Genomic DNA, 21,507 nt, shown 5'->3' with positions numbered 1-21,507 from the left:
CAGTGTCAGCCACCGGTGGTTGACGCCGCCTAAATGTAATTTCAGTGTCAGCCACCGTTGGCTGACGCTGCGCTCAACGTGTTAAACAGCTATTTTCCTTTTTTATGCTGCTATCGTTGCTGTGTTTCCATAGCAGCCCACTTCTTATGTGAGAAGCAAAACATAAATTTAATTAACAATACATAAATTTAAAAATTCTTGATCAAAAATAAAACTTGCTTACAGTACATATTTTATTTTATTTTAATACAATTAAGAAGCATTTTGAAATACAATTAACGTTTTTTTTTATTTCTAATTCTAAATTGTGAAATTACAACAACCAAAAATTTCATGCATGCTCCAGAGAGAAATTCCATTTCCTTCTACTTCACTGTTTGTCCATTTCTACGGAAAGAAAAAAAAACAATATTGTTAATTACTAAATTCAGTAATAAAGAACATTTATTTAAGGACACATTAACAAGTTTCGAAAATGATCTTCGAAAATTCTATTAGAATAGAAAATAGGATTAGAATAGAAAATTAGAATAGAAAATTCTATTCAAGTTATTGAAATACTTGCAAAATAAATTTTTAAGTTAAAGATAACGCTATAAAAAGCTGATTTAATTATTTTCCTACATCTAGTTACCCGAAAATGATCGACAATTCGGCAAATCAGTTTAAGAAAACGAAGATGACAGAAATGTACGGTTTGCTGCATTCTCCTTAGGAAACGAGTTATATTTATTTCCGTCAAGTTTCAAAATTAGTTATTAAAATTGTCAACCGAAGAACTGCAAGCTGCTAACAGCCATGAATGATGCAATAACAGAATATTTCAGAGGGATTAGACTGACATGTATCACACATTTTCTTGTTAGCAGTGCCATCTGTCGACACATTTTATATCTTAATTTAAAAACCTTGTGAAAAAAATTAAAATTTCGAAATGTATGTGCTTACTTGTCTAAGAAAATGTTTGAAGTATATCATTTAAATAGATAGGAAAGACCAAATTGGTTAAAAAAGTTTTTTAATAAGCACCGTTTATTTATTTTTTTATTTGCGCTACATAATCAAAATTCTCATGGGTGTTAAAATTTTTGAAAAGCAAAGGTAACAATAAGAAAAAACGAATCTCGATCATTTAATATATTTGTGGCAAATGATATGAGTTATTCTTCCAGCAAAATGTTTAACTTCGTCTTTCTTGACCTCTAAATGCTTAAGGGGTAAATTTAAAAAAAAAAAAAAAAAAAAAAAAAAAAGAGGCAAATTTTCTGTTAGCAATAGCGTAATTTTTAGAATTTTTAAGCCCGTTTTAAACAACTCCAATTCTGGTCTGACAATATTTAAACATGATCTCCATATTTCCTATTGCAATTTTAAAATTAATGTTGTACTGGAAAAAAAATTATGTGCGTTTAATTACTACATAAATATTTCGCATGTATTTATTTTTAAATTTTTTTGCTATTTTTTGACTTATTTTACTCTTATCTCTGCTACTCTTTCTCTCTAACTTTGTCTATATACATATATACTTACTTTTGCCTAGTTTTTTAACTCCTAAAATAAAAATGTTTAAATAATAATTAATATGTCGCAATATCATATTTAGAATCAATTTGAATACAGAACTTTGAGCAATATGAAAACTAAATTCATCGTAATCAATTAATTTTAAAGCATTTTTTTTTACTATATTTAAATTATTTTAAATTCATCTAAACAATTTTTTAATTTTAAATAATATTTTAAATATTTCGAGTATAAATACAAGTATTAAAAGCATCATGTAAAAAATTAAGCCGAGAAATTAAACCGAGAGGCAACGTTAGCCTTTATCATCTTCCGTATATAAATTTAAAATTTAAATTGATCGCTTGATTGATTGGTTTTAAAAATACGAATTATACCAAGATGCTGCTTCATGAAAATATTGACTGCTTTAATATTTTCCATATTTCGAGTATGCATACAAATATGAAAAAATTCGTCTACATTAAAAAAAAAATTCAGCCGAAAAGCAGTTTTCAAATTTTACTTCATTTCATTATTTCTCATTAGTTCCTTTCCTTGCCTCCATATCCTAGTCATCAAGACTCAATTCTTTGTACGAAACATATAGTTTTAACATAACGCATTCGATAAATAACCTGCGTTTGCGAATCTAAAACATATGTTATGATTACATGGTTTACTAATTAATTGTGTTGCAACTGATGAAATTGTTCTCAATTTTTTCATAAATTTTTAAAGCATTTCAAAATCATAAATATTTTCCAATATTTTAAATAGTTATTGCACATAAATAAACATTACCTTTCATGGCTAAAAGGAAAATATAATGTAACAAATTAAAAAATTTATAAACGCATCCATAATTTATCATTTTTAAATAAAATCATATATTTTCAAATATATAATTTTATAAGCGATTTAAAAAAATTTCACTGTATTTAAGAAAATATTATAAAAGTTTCGTTAGCAGTTTGGAACAAATTGAGTTATTGGTAATTTGTAATTATCACGAACTTCCAACTACTTGTACTAAAACACGTAGATATACATCGAAGAGCCATTACATTATGGCTACTCTGCTAATAACATGTAGGACCACCTTTAGCCCTCAAAACTGCTAGCACCCGCTGTGGCATTGATTCCACAAGGTGCTGATAGTCTGAGGTATCTGGTACCAAGAGCTCACCAACTGGTCCTGCTAGGGGGTAGCGTGGCAGCGCGAATTTGGTTTTCCAAGTAGGACCACAAATGCTCTATTGGATTAAGGTCAGATGAATTTGGGGGCCAAGACATAACTTGAAAGTCACTGGAATGTTCCTCGATGATTCGACCCTTATGACATGGTGCATTATCCTGTTGGCAAACACCATCCCCCGCAGGAAAAACTGTTGCAGGAATATGTAAACCTGGTCTGCAACTATGCTCAAGTAGCTTACAGACGTCAAGGATTGTTCTATGAATATTATGGGTCCTAATGTGTCCCAAGAAAACATTGTTCCTGGGCGAGAAACCATGAAAATCTGGGCGAGCCCATTGTTATAGATGAAGGGTGGTCATAATGTAATGGCTCTTCGGTGAATTTCAATAAAATATTAGCAATGTTAGCATGAAAACTATGAGGTCCAAAGTTTTCCTGTTTAAAGTTTCAAATTACGATTCGCAATTTTCGTACAGCTTTTGTGAATTATTCATAAAACTAAAATTCTTCATTATCATGACATGGAAAATGTCATGAATTTTTTTTTATTAATTCTCTTTCAATTAAGCAAAATTTTATTCATCTTGAATCAAATAAGGAAATATAGAACATAATTAGCTGAAACAAATAATTTAAGCTAAATGAATTCAATTACTTTAGTCAAAATTAGAATAATTTTAGGTATTTTCAAAAGAGAAGAAAATAATTTTTAGATTATCAATAAATATCTAGTACATAAGATTTTTAAGAGCTCGGTGATTATTTTTTTACTTTTAGTATGAGGTCTATTTTAAATTTCACCGTATTTAAAAACATATTATAAAAGTTTCGTTAACAGTTTGGAAAAAATTGAGTTATAGGTAATATGTAATTATCTCGAACTTCCAACTACTTGTACTAAAACAAGTAAATATATTTCAATAAAATATTAGCAATGTTAGCACGAAAACCACGAGATCCGAAGCTTTTTTGTAAAAAACACATTAAAGTTTCAAATTAAGATTCGCAATTTTCGTACAGCTTTTGTGAATTATTCATAAAACTAAAATTCTTCATTATGATGACATGGAAAATATCATGAATTCTTTTTTAAATTCTCTTTCAATTAAACGAAATTTTATTCATCATAAATCAAATAATGAAATATCGAACACAATTAGCTGAAACAATTATTAAGCTAAATGAATTCAATTACTATAGTCAAAATTAGAATAATTTTAGGTATTTTCAAAAGAAAAGAAAATAATTTTTAGAATATCAATAAATATCCAGTACATAATATTTTCAAAAGCTCGGTGGTTATTTTTTTACTTTAAGTATGAGGTCTATTTTAAATTCCAAATATAAAGCCTAGCTCTAGTGTAAAAATTATTTTAATTTTTTCATACTTTGTATGACTTTGTATTTTCATAAAAAATAATTTTATAAATAAATATTGCTGCAAATATATCAGTTACATATAAAATGCAACCTTCTCTTTTAGCGTTCTAACTGAAAGACAGAAACAAATTTCTTAGCGTTTTAAAAATTCAAAAATTTTTGAATTTCTTTAGAAATTGAAATTCTGAACAAAAACTTTCCAAAATAAATGTACTAAAATTGCAAAAAATAATTTTATTTTCATCAAAGTTTGTTTAAAAAATTATAACTGTCAAGCATTTCAACAGTTAATTGTTAATGTGAAGAAGAAAAAAACTTAATAATAAGAAATAATTGAAATAATTAAGAACAATAATTTGTACATAAAATCGAATTAAAAGTTCTGTTAATAAAACTGATTATGTATCTTACCTCCTTTTCTGGCAGCTGTAAATAAAATGAATTAAATGTAAGCAACAAATTAAAATATAAAAATATATCAGTAAATCTTCTAAATTTAAATTTTTTTTTAAATAAAACTAAATCTCATTACCGCTTAATACGTCGATAATATAAAATATATACTTATTGTTTGCAGATTATATATGATCAATCCGAACAAATATTTGCTTGATTGTTTTTAATTATAATCTTGAAATTAAACTTTCTAAAAAATTTATAGTCCGGGATAGCCCAACACCTCCTATAACTGAAAGAAATTTAGTTAAAATAGGAAAGTGGCAGCAAATACATGACTAAAAATTTGTTTTACATATGAATATTATTAGTTTGCCTTATTCACTTGTCAACCACTACAGATTCAATTCTCAAATATATACGATAAATTTCTCTCAATTACTTTTATAAAAGGTTTTGGGTTCATGCGCACAACTGGTTTACTTTTTAAGCAGTCTGCGCGGACTACTTATAAAAGACCGTATGGAGGCTTTTTGATGTAGGAGGTGATAGATAGCCTGGTCGGTAGAGAGCTGGGCCCATGTCCGAGAGTTCGCGGGTTCGAACCCCGCCGACCGAAGACTCCCCGTGTAGTTGGTGACTGATGTACGTTAAAATTCTGTCGAGTCGTAAAGGGCCTCCATGTTCCCATAGCAAATCCAAACCTCTGGAGGTACTGGATTGGAGACCGATCGTTCTCTCATTCAGGTCAAAATTACGATCTGTAGATGAATGAATGGATCCGCCTTATAAGCAGGTGGGACGTATGATGTGGCAGAAGTCGAATTCTTGGCCATAGATGGCGCCACTGAAAAACAAGTATCGCACACTTTGCCTTAAATTTGCTCGGTTTCACCAAGCAGGCTTACCCGTGTGGCAAGTGGCATTAGAACCAACCAACCAAAAAATTTATTCTTACAATTAATTTTAAAACAGTCAGTTTTAATCTTACAATTAATTATTAAAAAAAATACAATAGCACGTGTTTTTTCTTTGTCTATCTGTTTATGAGTAAAAACTATTACCATTATTTTAATAAAAATACCATTATTTTAATGTCAATATAACGTTAAAAAAATATTTTATAAACCACTAAAAAACCAAAAGTAATTTCTCAAATAATCAGTGAATTTACTCTTACTGGCGAGATTATGCGCATTATGCGCGCACACTATCATCTTTTATGTTTATGCAATAATCACAAAGTAAATGGGATGTCCTTGTAAAATAATATTTATATGATTCTTGCAACGTCCCAGTAACGTTAAAAAGTGCTAAAATTTGATTATGTAAAATTGGCGTTAACATTGCTTTTCAAGGTCAGTGTTCATTGTCAGAAATGTCTATGTTACCGGCAAAGTATGAAATCCGGCATTATATATAATGCCTAAAACTAGCCGGCAAAGTATGAAATGATTCATATTTCACACATTGCCTAAACATTATATTTAATGCCGGATGCTATCTGGGCAAAGTATGAAATAAACGTCCAGATGAGGTTATAATGTAAATGATGAGGTTTCTTAAGATCAAGTGCCATTGCCTGGTATACATTTGCCCGGTATACCCTACACTGATGTTTTTTTAAGGTTCAGTGCCACTGCCCGGTATACTTTTGCCCGATACTCCAAACACTCATGTTTCTTCTAATCTATCGTCAGTAAGTATTAAAATATCGAATAAATGTAATTATATCCATGAATAAATTAATATCAAATCGGATGTAATAAATATTTCGGACATTCACCAAAGCGACTATGAGATTGTCAACATTCACCGGTGAAAGTCAACAACCACCGATTTCGGTCATTCACAGTAACATGCACATCATTTACATAATAACCTCATCAGGGAGTTTATTTCATACTTTGCCTAAATAGCATCCGGCATTATATATAATGCCTAGGCAAAGTATGTAATACTTCTCATATTTCATACTTTGCCTAAAAACGTCAGGCATTATATATAATGTCGGCATTTCATACTTTGCCGGTCACATCTACAACAACTGCTTTCAACTTAAAGTTAATACTTTTTCGAATATCATTTTTTTGTAACCTTTCTCAACTTGTATGGCAATGACTTAACTAATTAAGAAGTTTCTTCTCTGTTTCCAGCTTTCTATTCTGACACAATCATTTTTTCAGTTATTCCAGTCAAATATTTCATTCTCTCTGATTCTCCGTTCGAGTAAGTCATAAAAATGCTCTTTTGTATTAAGTTTGGAGGCAGGAGTGATTTACGGAGTTGGATTGGTTAATTAAAAAAGGACCATAGTTGTGTGCTTGGTATCGTTGTCCTTTAAAAACATAAATAGTAGCTCAACTAAAGATAAACCACAATTTTCACAAGTTTAAGTAATGAGTTTTGTTCATTTTTGAATCTATATTCTTCATATTATCACCCACACCTCAGATCTTAACACCACCTTTTCTATACTTAGAAGTAGGAAAGATAGCATCTAATTTAAGCTCTCTTCTTTCATCCTAACGTGCCAAAAAATACAAAATATAATTGCATCCAAAAAATAAGGTTGGCCACAAACAATTAGAAAAAAAAATTTTGATTTTTCAAGATAGATTTTATAAAATTTTTCTGATTTTCGTAAAAATTTGCATAAATTTTATTAATAATTTTTAAAATATGTCCTATTCTTATACATACTATATGTAACAAAACACGTATATTGAATTAAAAATGAACAATTCGTTTAAAAGAAATGTTATAAAACCAGATTTTTTGGTGAAAAAATATTGGAGTTTTAAAACTTCAAGTGATTTTTTTTTTGGTATCTTGGATTATTTTAATTATATCATCTGACTCTTCCCTGTTCACTCAAGAACTCAGTTAAAACTTAAAGTATATTTCCGACTGTTAAACATAGAATGTTATTTTCTTGAGATTCATTTAGGATAAGTTGAGTTAGTAATCTGGAATTTATTGACTTAAAAAAAGAGCAAAACTGATTACTTAAACAAGCTGGGGAAAAAATCTTGTGCCTAGGGTCGAGTAGTTTTACAAGCCTAAGCAAACGATATACATTGTGAGGCTACGGATGATTTTTGTATAAGCCATAGCATCCACTCGATACACCATCAGAGCAAAGAAAGCGTGTAACCGTACGGCAACTTTGCGCCGGAATTTTCTTTTTGTTATCACGAAAATGTATGTTCTAAAAACCTTTTTTCAATAAAGAAAAAATGTTGCCGTTTCCAATTTTTCATCCTCAATGGATTAAAACTTATTTTTTAAAGCTTTTTTAAGAAGTATTATTGTTGTTGACGTATGCCTGTTTAGGCAGAGGGGGTGCGATTGTTCTTGTTTTCCAGTGGCGCCATCTATGGCCAAGAAAGAAGTATTGTTACTTAGGTAAAATGGTCACTCAGGTCCATAATGACGTTTTAGCTAACGTCACACTAGCAATAGGACCAAATTGCATTGTCCATTAAAATTTCACGACAAGTTGGATTTTAGCTCAGCATGCAAAACTTTACGAAAAGAAACTTTATAATTATCTAGATTTAAGATTATTTTCACCTTGAGACTAGTTTTATTTAAGGATTTTTTCGCGCTTGAAAGCACTAAATCGACCTCGATTTAAGGTTTTTATATAGAAGGTTGTTTTCCAAGGTTTTGGATGAGGGTAATGTGCGTAGAATAGAGAAGATTGTCACAGATCTAGCTTTAAGGTTAGAAGGTTTATACGCAAACCGCTTTACAAACCTTTTTAGGTTTACATTAAAAGGTTTTTGCTGAATGGAAATAAACCTTATTTTGCTATCTGAGGAGTATCTTTCATCCAACAAAAAATTTTGTGGGATTTGCTTGAACGGAGAATCACGGAATATAAAATAACCATTGGAAAATAGTTAAATGTGCTATACTTAAGGACTGGAATGAAATAGTCTCAGAAGATAAATTAGTAAAATCAATGTCCATTAGGCAAATTAAAATATACCTAATTAGTGAATATATTTGATGTCACCCCTTCAGACCATTAATATTGAGTCCTAGAAAGTGAAAATCCTATCATTATATCAAAAGTTATTCAAGGTGGTCTGCTCTTTTTCGAAATTATTTATCCTATGAGCACATATATGAGTATTTAGTGCATATAAATGTATAGATTAATCCCAATTTTTTTATTCTTCCTGTTTCAGATGATAAATTTCAATTTAAATTAGATTGATTTTTTGACTATTTGATTTTGAAACTAATTTAAACACAACAAAAAAGTAGTAGTTTCAATTGTTTGCAGATCTAAAATCTAAACGAGTGAGATTTAGTGTCATTTAAAGAATTTCAATATTGACTTTACTTACCTTTAAAAACGATTCGAACTGAAATAAAAGTAAGTAATGTTAGAAAAATTAAAAATGTTCATTTTCTAAGTATTTCTATACAATGTAAGAACTCGTAATTCTTAAAACTGCTCAGAGAAGTAAGAAAAATGTTTTAAAAAATGCTTATGTTCATTATAAATCATATAATCATTATAAACAATTTTTTATTTCTAAATCTGAATTAAAAGTTCAATCATAAATACTGCTAAATATACTACGCGAGTGGAAAACCTAACTTTAACTCAAATAAAAGTAATTATGATTAGGAAAATTAAACACTTGCGTTTTCTGCTTCTATATTTATTTCCATGATACAAAATTTCGTATTGTTTGCTCAGTACTTTAATGTTAAAAAAGGTACCTCTTCAACAACAAAAAATAAGAAGAAATCAGCAGTAAAGCAACCAAACTATAAGTACTTATTAATATATATTTTGCTGAGTTATTTCGGTGAACACAAATGCGATTCTTAAGTATAAGTAAATTGAAAAAAATGCTATTAATTTACAAATGTTTGTCTTTTTGAAAAATGAACGAGATCTTTGAACGATTTTTGAGTGAGAATTTTTGGCAACAGACGGGTTAAAATGAAATTTTTATCAACTAATTAGCAATAATGCAGCCATTTTTAATACAGGTGTAACTAAAACTTTTTTTTCCACAATTTAAACAGTTAAAAATAATTTATTTTATGCATAGACAATGCATTATTAAATCTATATTAATGATGCAAATTTAATAATGCATGCTTGATTTTATAGAAAATAATTTATGGAAAATAGTTTAGTCTTATATGATTCGGTAAAAAAAATATCAAACTTACCTCTTTCTTTCAAATCTGTAAAAAAAGTACCAAACACAATTAGGGATAGAATCATCATATTTAATAATCACACTTTAAGTGACAACAGAAAGAAAGACTTAGTTATAACCATAAAATTTAAATAAGACAAAAAAAAATATTGATAGTCCAGTATCAAAACCGGAAAACGTACAGGTTGACAATTTTTGAGCTGCATGAAATAAAAGTTAAAAACTTCAACAGCAACTGCGTACAGCTTAAAAAATAAATTATGAAAGTCTAAAAAGTGAATTATAGTTTTTAGGATCAGTTTTATGACATACAATCTAGGCAAAAGCATCCGGACTGCCCGTAGTACAAACTCAGAGTGTCCTGAGTCATATATCAATATGATATTGATCCCCCTTTTGCATCGATAACTGCCTGCACACGTATGAGGGTGACTTTCCACCACTTTTTAATATGCAGTCATACGAATTAAGAGTCATCGTTTTGAACTCCAGACAATAAATGATTGTCCTATTTTTCGATTATCTAGATTCCTTTTTTATTGATAACGCAGAAATTTTGTAAAAGCTTAAAAAGTAACTTATAGTTATCAGGATCAATTTTATGATATACAATCTAGCCAAAAGTATCTAGACCCTCAGTGGTACTGCGTGATTGCTTTATTCTTGTCTAGCTTGATCTTCTTAAAACGAAGTAGGTTATGGAAAATTAACATTAAGCAGATTTGAGATCCTAAAGAAAGTGTCTATTCCCTGTAGAAAAAGTCATCGTTTAAGGTCGAGGAGGACCATTTCTCTAAACGTTAAATATTTTTATGTTTAAAAAGATTTATCTAAAAAAAAAGTTCGGTTTCGTATAAACTATTAAAATCACATTTTGCTATGTAATATGCAACCATCTATGTTCAAATTGGAGTTTTCCTTGTCGAGTTAGAAGAGTTTAAATTTGTAAAGATCTATGAATTAGGTCTATGTATTCTGTCTGTAATAAAATTTGCCCATTATGCAAGGATGCAAAGAGTGCCTTTAAAAATATGTACCATCGAATTTACTGAAAAAGTCCCATCGAAACCAAAAAGGTCCATGTTAAACCATGGAATTTGTTGAAAAGGTCCTGAAAATTTCAGTGAATGATAAAAAACTTGGATAAATGCATCTTAGAGGAGAGATATCGGAGTTTTCGATTACGTCCTTAATGGCAGTTTTCAGCTCAAAGATTGCTCAGAGATTTTCAGCCGAGAGATTTGAGTCGTATCCGAACCTGACCAACAAAAAGGAGTCATAATTTTTGAGATCAAGAGAAAATGAGACTTAGACGATCGATATACGCTCAGATAAACTGTATTTTAAAATTTTCACCGATAACTGAACAGAAATAAGAGTGAGTGTGTTCAAAATATCCTTGAAGTCAAATACCACGTCTTAACCCTTTAAAGGGCCGTTTATTTCTAATAAAGGTAAATTAAAGTATTTTTGGAATTGAAATTGTTTTAAGAACAGTAATTGATATAAAAAAAAACTCATTTAGTTTATAAAAATGCCATTTTTTCGGTGGTAAATATATTTACCATGACCTATTAGGAACTTACTGACTTTTATTTTTCTTTATTTATAAAATAAATTTCTTAAATTATGTATTTCCAAAGGAATTATGTATTTTATAACTTTTATACGTTTTTCAAAAATGACAAATGGTTACCAATTTTATTCAAACTCACTTCAAGAAATCTGAAGTTATTGAAAATTGGAAACCTAAATTAAAAGTGGTAAAACGTGGTGGTAAGCATACTTACCACGGCCTTCAAAAGGGTTAACTGTAGCACCACCTTTTAACTATGTCTTTTTATCAATATTTTAAAAGTTATAAAGTTTTTTTTTTCAATTTAGCCCAATAATTAAAAGCACAAATTTATAAAAAAAAATTATTTTAAACAAATCCTCTTAGTTTCTTTTTAACTACAAAGACATAATATTCATTTACTTACCGTTAATAGCAGTAACCACTGTAAAAGGAAGAAGAAAAAAAAACAATTTTACCATGAGTATTTATTTATTTACTGCTATCTATTTCATTTAACTTTGAATAATATTTCTTCCAGCATTCTTCATTTGACATAGCAACGTTTAAGTGAATCATAAAAAAATTTGCGCAGTTTTACGTAAACAACATTTGCGTAGTAAATTCGCATAACAACGCATCAGCTAACTATTCAAATGATCGAAAACTTCAATAAACTAAATACTTTATAAATAGCAATTAACAGCTGTGGATTTAAATTAGGGCAGGAAAAAAGGAAAGCGTGTATTAAAGCCAGTTCATATCATTCTTGTTATCGGAAGGAGTAAAATATCCCTAAATACCAAGCCTAAGCCGTGATGGTGGTTCAGGGGATAGAGCGTCCGCCAACCAATGAATTGAGGTTCAAATCTCAGAGGTGACCTCGGCTCGCTCTGGCCACAGTACTGACACAATATATCCACAACAGTAGACGGTTTATGTGTTAGAATTCCCTTACCGTCGAACTAACCATTCGAGTGTTTCGTAGTTTTCCTCTTAATTTAACGCAAATTCCGTTTAGTTATATCAAAAAGTCCCCCACGGAGGCTTGTTTCTCCTAATGCTTGATCCAGGAGTTCCCTTGTCCTTTGGGTTGAGTTCAAAATTACAAGGCTATAGAATTGAAAATTCATAGTCGTAAACTCAGAATCGGGCGGGTCGGCTGCTCAACACGGATTATATATATATATAAATAAATAAATAAAAAGACCTATATAGATTAATTAAAAGTTAAAACGTTTAGACCGGATTGTTTCTTGTCTGAGAAAAAGTAAATAGTGAGCCATAGTAGCGAACAGTTTTAAGAATTCTACTTAAGAGATAAAATTTCTGCCAGTATCTTCACTTTTATAGATACAACAACCCTGTTTTATTCGTGAGTTTCATTGTCGACAATGCGTTTTGTACAAAGTGTAAAAGAGATTAAACAACACCAAAAATACTTTTAAAAGTTAAATATACATTATCGTCAGGTTGATTGCTATCAGTATTTATATATAAAACTGATTTATCACTTAGTTTCACAAAGTTGCTTCGAAAATTCTTCATTTTAAAACTTTTTCGTAATCGACAATTACGAAACATAGGTAATATTTGTAACAATGCTGCAGATAATATTTCAAATAACCATTGATATTTTAAAAGCTATAACTAATGAGTTAATTTTGAGAAACACTATTTAGTAAAGATCTAAAAAACTGTTATATAAAGTTAAAATTACTTTTAAAACCTAAATATACTTTGCAAATAAGGTGTAGAAAAACATACGTTTATAGAAGTAAAAACTACTAATTATAATTATTTTAATAATAAAAAGAACAAATTATTGAATCAGTTCCATAACACGAGGCTTTTAGAGCCAGCGTTTTCAGAGGTTAATCGATCAACGGTTGAGTATTTTCGATTTATTCAATTCATAATTTTTACGTGACATCATTATTCTTTATTAATGATAATTCTTGTATCAATATTTTAAAAATTTATGTCAGAAAATGTAACTAAAATTAAAAGCAAAAATCTTAAAGAATAATACTTCACGATTTTTGCAAACAATAGTAATATTCCAACGGAAAGTGGTTTGATCGTCTGACTTAAAATGCACCAATCAAATTCTCAATATCTGAATGCATATTTAGTATAAATTTTTATTTTAATGAAAAAAAATGACAGGAAATATTGTCGGTTCAAATATTTAGTATTTAAATGAAAAGTTTATTTTAAAAACATATGAATTCTTCAAAAAATCATTTATTTATTGCAAAAAAAAGAGTTAACAATATCTCCGCTTTTCTCTAATAGATAAAAACTGATTAAACTTCTGAATTTATATTCTAACTGCATCGCAAAGCAGCTTGAAGCGGGCTCCAGAACCTGCGAGTCATGGGACTGACCATCGCCTCCACACGGTTTTTATAAGTAGTCTGATCAGACCACTATGAAGGATATCCACCTCCATACGAACGAGTCATTTAATACAAAATTTAGTTAAAATAAGAAAGTGGTAGCAAATATATGACTAAAAATTTGTTTTATTTATGAATATAATCGGCTTGCCTTATTCACTTGTCAACCACTACGGATTCCATTCTCAAATATATATAACAAATTTCTCTCAATTACTTTTATAAAAGGTTTTGGGTTCATACGCACAACTGGTTCACATTTTAAATAGTCTGCGCGGACTACTTATAAAAGACCGCGTGGAGGCTTTTTGGTGTAGGAGTTGATGGACTGACACATTAATAATGATTATTTTAATGTAGTGTGCTCAAGTATAAGGTGCTCATTTTTGAACAAAATATGCATCGAATTCCATGATTTGCTTATAATTTAAAACTGAATTAAACAAAAAGTATATCACCATCAGGGATAAAAAAAAATACATATTTTTATTGTTTGCTAAATAAGTATGACCTATACTATCCAGCATTATAATTCTATGAAAGTAATTAAATATAAAACATGTAAGGAATTATTAAAAAAAAGAGATATTCCTGGGAATTTAATTATCAATGATATAACTATTATCAAAATTTGGGTTTCATTTACAAGTTATCAGTACACGTAAAGTTTTTGTCAATGTAAAAAAAAAAGACGAAATTGAATAAGTTACTAAAAATATTACTTACATTCAGAATCAACGGCTAAAAAAGAACAAAATAACCATAGAGTTAATATTTTGCGTGTATTCAGACACAAAAGTTCTTATTCATTATAAAGAAAAATTTTATGATTTTATTAAAATTTCAATTTTATATGAGGACATAAAAGCCAAGTGCTACGCCTCTTTACGAAAGCTTGCAAAATTCTCTCGTACTTTGCCAATATTTTAAACCTTTTTTGCATCATGTTGGTAATTTCCATCATAACATTTAGTGAACAAAAGATTGTACTCAAAAGAGGTGTAATGTAAAATTTGTCGTTACTGGCAACTTTTTTCACTACTATTTTTCACACTATTCACTACTACATAATAAGGAATATAGCTGTCAAAAAAGAATCTAATTTCGCAATCCTTGCAGCTGGTTTGACCATGGCTTGCAGGGGTTTCCAACTTACATGAGGCCGAGGGCCACAATTAAAAACACAAATCAAATGGCTGGCCGCCACTTTATTAAAATTTTATGTAGGACTCTTTTATGTTTGAAGGAACATTAAATATTACTGTCAGATTTCTACCAAGTTGCACAAACAAAAAGTATTGAATTACAAATTAAAATAAGAAGTAGATTTTTAAAAATATTTAATTGCATATTAAAAAATTCGGGCTACAATAACTTTAATGTGCACCTATGTATTAAACAATTAATGTGCAACAGATATCTAATTGATAAGATATGAAACTTTAAAAAGGTTGGTATTAAAACTTGCTTATTAGCACAAAATGTTCAATGAGAAAATTGAAGTTTGTCTGTTGCAACTACCAGAGAATAGATATTTACTTTTAAAATTTACAAATGTGTGTGTAAATATTTTTGTCCAAAATGAGTGGTTTCAAAAAGTTAAATCGGAGAATTTCTTCGAGAAAATTTCTGATACACGCATGCTAAATTCTATTCACAAAACACAAAAAAAATGAAATAAAAAAGAGCAACACACACGATTATTTTTTTATTTGAATAAATATTTTCTTGGATGCAAAACCTGAGAAATAAATTTGTTTGCCCCGTTGGTGTGTTAAATTTCACAGAAACGAAGAAATTAGGTCTTTATTAACAAGAAAAGTATTTTAAACCCATACAGATTTTTTACGAAAATTATCCGCAAAAAAATGACAACTAATATATTTTAGTTCGCTGGCTACTAAAAAAGCTTCGCGAGCCGGATGCGTCCCCCGGGCCGCCTGTTGGAAACCACTGGCTTATAGCATGGCTTGGCATGTAGTTTAGTACATAGAAGGTACTAACTTTGATATGGACAAAAAAATATAATAATTGAGATTTGCTTTACTGTTGCACTAATCTGATATTCATGATGTAAACATACCTGCCAACTTTTAATCCCTTCCATTATCTTTTTTCCCAGTGGTATTAAAATGGAATTAAAACTTCAATTTTAAGCAAACAAATACGTTGTATATGAGCAAACTTAAGTTGACAACCATGATAGTAACGCATATTCATATATGTGCTTAATTTTTGCAAGAATAGTGGTGAACAAAATCATTTAAAAATGAAGTTTATAAAAGAAAAAATAGTATATATTTACTACCACTTTAAATATGAAACCAAAATCTTCCAGAAAATCCGGAAGAGTTGGCAGGTATGATGTAAAGAATGTTTTCGTTATAAATATCAATAATTGGCAACTTAAATCATGGTGGTAATTACGATTGAGTAATTATATAGATTAAAAAAAATAATAATGAATTGATTTTCTACCACTCTCTTACATTTTTAGTCACTAATACATACCTACCAACTTTTAATCCCTTCCATTATCATTTTTCCCAGGGGTATTAAAATGGAATTAAAACTTCAATTTTAAGCAAACAAATACGTTGTATATGAGCAAACTTAAGTTGACAACCATGATAGTAACGCATATTCATATATGTGCTTAATTTTTGCAAGAATAGTGGTGAACAAAATCATTTAAAAATTAAGTTTATAAAAGAAAAAATAGTATATATTTACTACCACTTTAAATATGAAACCAAAATCTTCCAGAAAATCCGGAAGAGTTGGCAGGTATGATGTAAAGAATGTTTTCGTTATAAATATCAATAATTGGCAACTTAAATCATGGTGGTAATTACGATTGAGTAATTATATAGATTAAAAAAAATAATAATGAATTGATTTTCTACCACTCTCTTACATTTTTAGTCACTAATACATACCTACCAACTTTTAATCCCTTCCATTATCATTTTTCCCAGTGGTATTAAAATGGAATTAAAACTTCAATTTTAAGCAAGCAAATACGTTGCATTTGAAAATACTTAAATGGACAACCATGATAGTTACGCATATTAATATATGTGCTCAATTTTTGTAAGAATAGTGGTGATCAAAATCATTTAAAAATTAAGTTTATAAAAGAAAAAATAGTATATATTTACTACCACTTTAAATATGAAAATAAAATCTTCCGGAAAATCCGGAAGAGTTGGCAGGTATGCTGTTACATTCCTGAAATATTCACTTCCTACGCATTAATATGCACCACCACTTTTTATATATAGCTATTCACAACATTTACGGAGCACTTTTTGTGGTAGAGCAATAATTGGTTTAAAAAAAAAGAAAATTCAAAATTCAGTAAAAAAGAGAAGAAAAAAAACAATTATAAAGAGGGCTTAATAAAAAATTTCCTAAATTAAAGATTTTAAAATAATATAGAAGTTACCTTGAACAACTGGGTTTCCTAAAAATGAGATTGACAACGATAAGGACATTTGAAAGAGAAATATATATATATATATAGTAACATTACTAAAGTATCTATAAGTTATACTAACAGAGATGCCAACTGCTCCGGACACGTCAAAATAATTAAAAAAACGGTAAATAACTACAAAGAAAATTTTGCAAATATTAGGCTATTTTTTCTTGCTTTTTTAGAGGTACAGCATGACATACGAACTAATAAGGGGTGAATTTTATAAGCCTACGAATTATTTAGAAATAGTGGTGGATTAAAATCTACTAAATTGAATTTATTAAACCGAGGATCACAATTGATAAACTACCACTTTAAAATATATATTTGCTGTCCGTAGCAAGTTGGCATCTCTGTACTAATACTAAATGAAGCATCTAATTCGAAATATAAATAATATTAAGGTTTGGAACGTTACAAACTAGGATGAGTTGAAATGTTTTAAATCTGTTAGTGATAGTGTAGTAGAGTTGACAGCCGTTATCTTAAACAAGGAAAAATTTAATAGCACTAATTTGATATCTTCTGCCGCCTCTGTGAGCCAGAAATCTTTTAAAATAAAATGGCAACACACCATTTAACCAACATTGTCCGGAGCAAGTTGGCATCTCTGTACTAATACTAAATGAAGCATCTAATTCGAAATATAAATAATATTAAGGTTTGGAACGTTACAAACTAGGATGAGTTGAAATGTTTTAAATCTGTTAGTGATAGTGTAGTAGAGTTGACAGCCGTTATCTTAAACAAGGAAAAATTTAATAGCACTAATTTGATATCTTCTGCCGCCTCTGTGAGCCAGAAATCTTTTAAAATAAAATGGCAACACACCATTTAACCAACATTGTCCGGAGCAAGTTGGCATCTCTGTACTAATACTAAATGAAGCATCTAATTCGAAATATAAATAATATTAAGGTTTGGAACGTTACAAACTAGGATGAGTTGAAATGTTTTAAATCTGTTAGTGATAGTGTAGTAGAGTTGACAGCCGTTATCTTAAACAAGGAAAAATTTAATAGCACTAATTTGATATCTTCTGCCGCCTCTGTGAGCCAGAAATCTTTTAAAATAAAATGGCAACACACCATTTAACCAACATTGTCCGGAGCAAGTTGGCATCTCTGTACTAATACTAAATGAAGCATCTAATTCGAAATATAAATAATATTAAGGTTTGGAACGTTACAAACTAGGATGAGTTGAAATGTTTTAAATCTGTTAGTGATAGTGTAGTAGAGTTGACAACCGTTATCTTAAACAAGGAAAAATTTAATAGCACTAATTTGATATCTTCTGCCGCCTCTGTGAGCCAGAAATCTTTTAAAATAAAATGGCAACACACCATTTAACCAACATTGTCCGGAGCAAGTTGGCATCTCTGTACTAATACTAAATGAAGCATCTAATTCGAAATATAAATAATATTAAGGTTTGGAACGTTACAAACTAGGATGAGTTGAAATGTTTTAAATCTGTTAGTGATAGTGTAGTAGAGTTGACAACCGTTATCTTAAACAAGGAAAAATTTAATAGCACTAATTTGATATCTTCTGCCGCCTCTGTGAGCCAGAAATCTTTTAAAATAAAATGGCAACACACACAAAAAAAAGCTTTTTTTTTAACCAAATTATTTTTTGAATATTTTACATTTTGCATTTTTAATTATATAACATTTAACAAATAATTCAGAGATCTCATAACTAAAACCATTGGATATGGAATGCTGAATAGAAGAGTTAAATAAAAACTTGTAAAATTTGACGGTCGATTAATGCTCAAATTTCAACATTTTTATCAAAAAATAAGAGTGCGGATACTTCCTTAATTGTCCTGTATTTAACCACCAAGTTTTAAATGAATATCTGTAAAGGTTTCTTTCGTAACTACCACTATAAATATTAAATATCAATCTGGTATTATATAAAACAAGTCAGATTATAAAATTCGTTTGGTGCCGTTTAATCGAATCTATTATATGATTCCTTTCGAAGGCTAGAAGCAGTTTATATGTCTTATACACTCGTGCAGTGATTCTTAACCTTTTTTTTGTTGCGGCACACTTTTAACGATTTCGAAATTTGACGGCACACAATGAAAAAAATTAGATTAAAAGTTTTTTAATTAGATTGTGATAATAATTTTGAATGTGAAATAAAATAATATGTACTACAAAAGCAAATTTATTAACCCTTTCGCGCCGACTGTCACAAATACGTGCCAGCATAAAACCGTTTCAATCAGGGTAAAAAGATAAAACTGGTAATCAAAATATTTCTTTAGCAGTTTATTTGTGGGCGGAGTTATAATTGTTTGATTTACTTAATTCACCATTACTTTGTTCAAAATAAAAATATTTAGTTATACTTTGAATTAACATTGATTATATATATGATTAAACTAACAATAATTAAAGTAAAAGAAAAGTAAGTCTGTCAAATTAGCAACGACTGCATTTAAGTTACCGTTTTTTATTTAATTACAACTTGATTCTGATTTTGTACGAATGCTTTTCTAAATCACCCGTCCCCAAGGGGTTAAGGGATTAATTATTTCTTTCGACCCATTTATTATTAGTTAGTAACAGATATTTATTTTTTAGCTAGTTATTAATTGTTAGCTTGTTTTCTATAGTTATTTCCACCTAGATAATAATTGTCAAAATCATTGCCTTATTCTCAGTTTTTGAAAATTTTTATGAACCCCTTATAATGCAGTATTGGAGCGTGTTTTTAAAAGTTAAAAATTTCGATCACTAACGCTTTTCATTTCCACAAAACTGTAGTTTTTCTCCAAATTGAAGTTTTGCTCCATTTCAGAATAAGCATACAGAGTGCTGACTTTAGATACGCTAAGCTTGTCCTAACAATACCGAGTTATTGTTGCAAACTTGAAAATAGCATATTATTCGCAAAAAAACTTCATTTCATATGACGACGAAACCTTCAAAAAACAACTTTTTTAAAGCTATCAATTTTCTTCCCACATTACTCAATAGCTATGTCCCGTTTGCAAATGTTATTTTTGATATATTCTCTTAAAATTAAGTTAATTTTTGTGAGTGCCTTTCCTTTAATTTTGACAAAATAAACATTCATTCAATAGATTTTCTTTCCTTTCCACATTCCAATTACAAATGGTTGAACTTTCGCTTTTAATTTTAATATTTTGAATAGTAGAATATCTTTTCTTATTCAAACTCACCTGCTTCACTGCCGCCTGTAAAAATAAGAAACTTAAATTTTATATATATCAAAAAATAAACAAACTTTTTGGTATACATTAATATAATAGTTTAGATCTAGGCCTTATCATGATCTACGGCGGAATGATCAAGTCTTGGTAACTTCCTGGCAGTGGCCAGCGAGAAACTAAAGAAAAAAAGCATCACAGAAAGAGACCAACTCGAGAGGTATAACTCGAAGCCACCCCCGGGCAAACATCTACATGTTTTTTTTTTTAATTGTGAGTTTAATATCTATTTCGTTCCTTGGCGATTGAAGTTGGCGCTACAGATTACGATACGGATCTAATGCGTCTTAATCTATGCGTCGTTAAAAACTCCTCTGCCCGCTTTTATATTTTGAATTGTGGAAGATCAAATTCAATCACAAAGTTAAGAAGCCTGAATATTTTTATTTTGGTTATAATATTTTTATTATGGTATAGCTTATTTTCATATTGTCCTTATGGTTTCGTTTCATTATGCCTGGGTGCAAAAATACTCAAATCTAAACCTAGGACCGTTGATTTAAATCATGATTTGAACCGGGTGAATTTTAAAAATAAAATATTTGATTTAAATGGAATGAGTTTTTGCTTAATTATCGATTACGCAATTCAAATTTACAAAGCATTTTAAAATAACACTTTTAAAATCATTGAAAGTTATAAATAAAAATTTTACTTTTGAGTGATTTTTCAGAGTTTTGAAAGTTATTGTTGTGTTAATTGCTGTGCTACTAAATTTCAATTAGCGAAATTACATAAGTATTACAATGTAATAAAATACAGCATTTGTTAAATGTCATTTTAATACTCTGAACTTTCTTTTGAATATTTCAGAAGGTAAAATAAATAAAAAATGTAACGTAGTTTTTTTTATATAAATATTTATTTATCTTTAAAATTAAGTTATAGATTATCTTGCAAGAAACATGAATCCTACCAAATCCTAATTTTAAGACAAATACTCAAAACCATGTTTTATTTTAATATTTCAATTATAATATATAGAAGTACTCGCCATATAAAAAGGTAGTTATCATGTTATAGCATAAAAAGGTAATCAACATGATATAGCAAAAGGTAGTATCATGTATAGATAAAGGTAGTTATCATTATATAACTGTTCAAAAATATACAGGTTTGGATAAATTATCGAGACACTT

The 21,507-nt window shown here is 29.2% G+C and overlaps 1 long non-coding RNA gene across 1 annotated transcript in view; it reads right to left on the bottom strand.

Annotated features, from left to right (window-relative positions):
• Window positions 1-219: 219 nt before the first annotated feature.
• LOC147808922 (uncharacterized) overlaps window positions 220-21,507 on the bottom strand; it is a 25,628-nt gene continuing 4,340 nt past the window's right edge. Inside the window, exons 4-12 of the long non-coding RNA XR_015433538.1 lie at window positions 20,321-20,335; window positions 17,084-17,101; window positions 14,362-14,376; window positions 11,661-11,678; window positions 9,689-9,703; window positions 8,845-8,862; window positions 4,499-4,513; window positions 1,534-2,319; window positions 220-387 (exon numbers count right to left, since the gene is read on the bottom strand). This is a non-coding gene — a long non-coding RNA (uncharacterized LOC147808922). The remainder of the gene's footprint in view (window positions 388-1,533; window positions 2,320-4,498; window positions 4,514-8,844; window positions 8,863-9,688; window positions 9,704-11,660; window positions 11,679-14,361; window positions 14,377-17,083; window positions 17,102-20,320; window positions 20,336-21,507) is intronic.

The sequence above is a fragment of the Parasteatoda tepidariorum genome, chromosome 5 (assembly GCF_982258835.1).
Source record: "Parasteatoda tepidariorum strain Cologne lab strain chromosome 5, Ptep-v5.0, whole genome shotgun sequence".
NCBI lineage: Eukaryota > Metazoa > Arthropoda > Arachnida > Araneae > Theridiidae > Parasteatoda > Parasteatoda tepidariorum.
The sequence above is the reverse complement of the archived record's forward strand: the minus strand, read 5'-3'. Positions and strand labels throughout refer to the sequence as shown.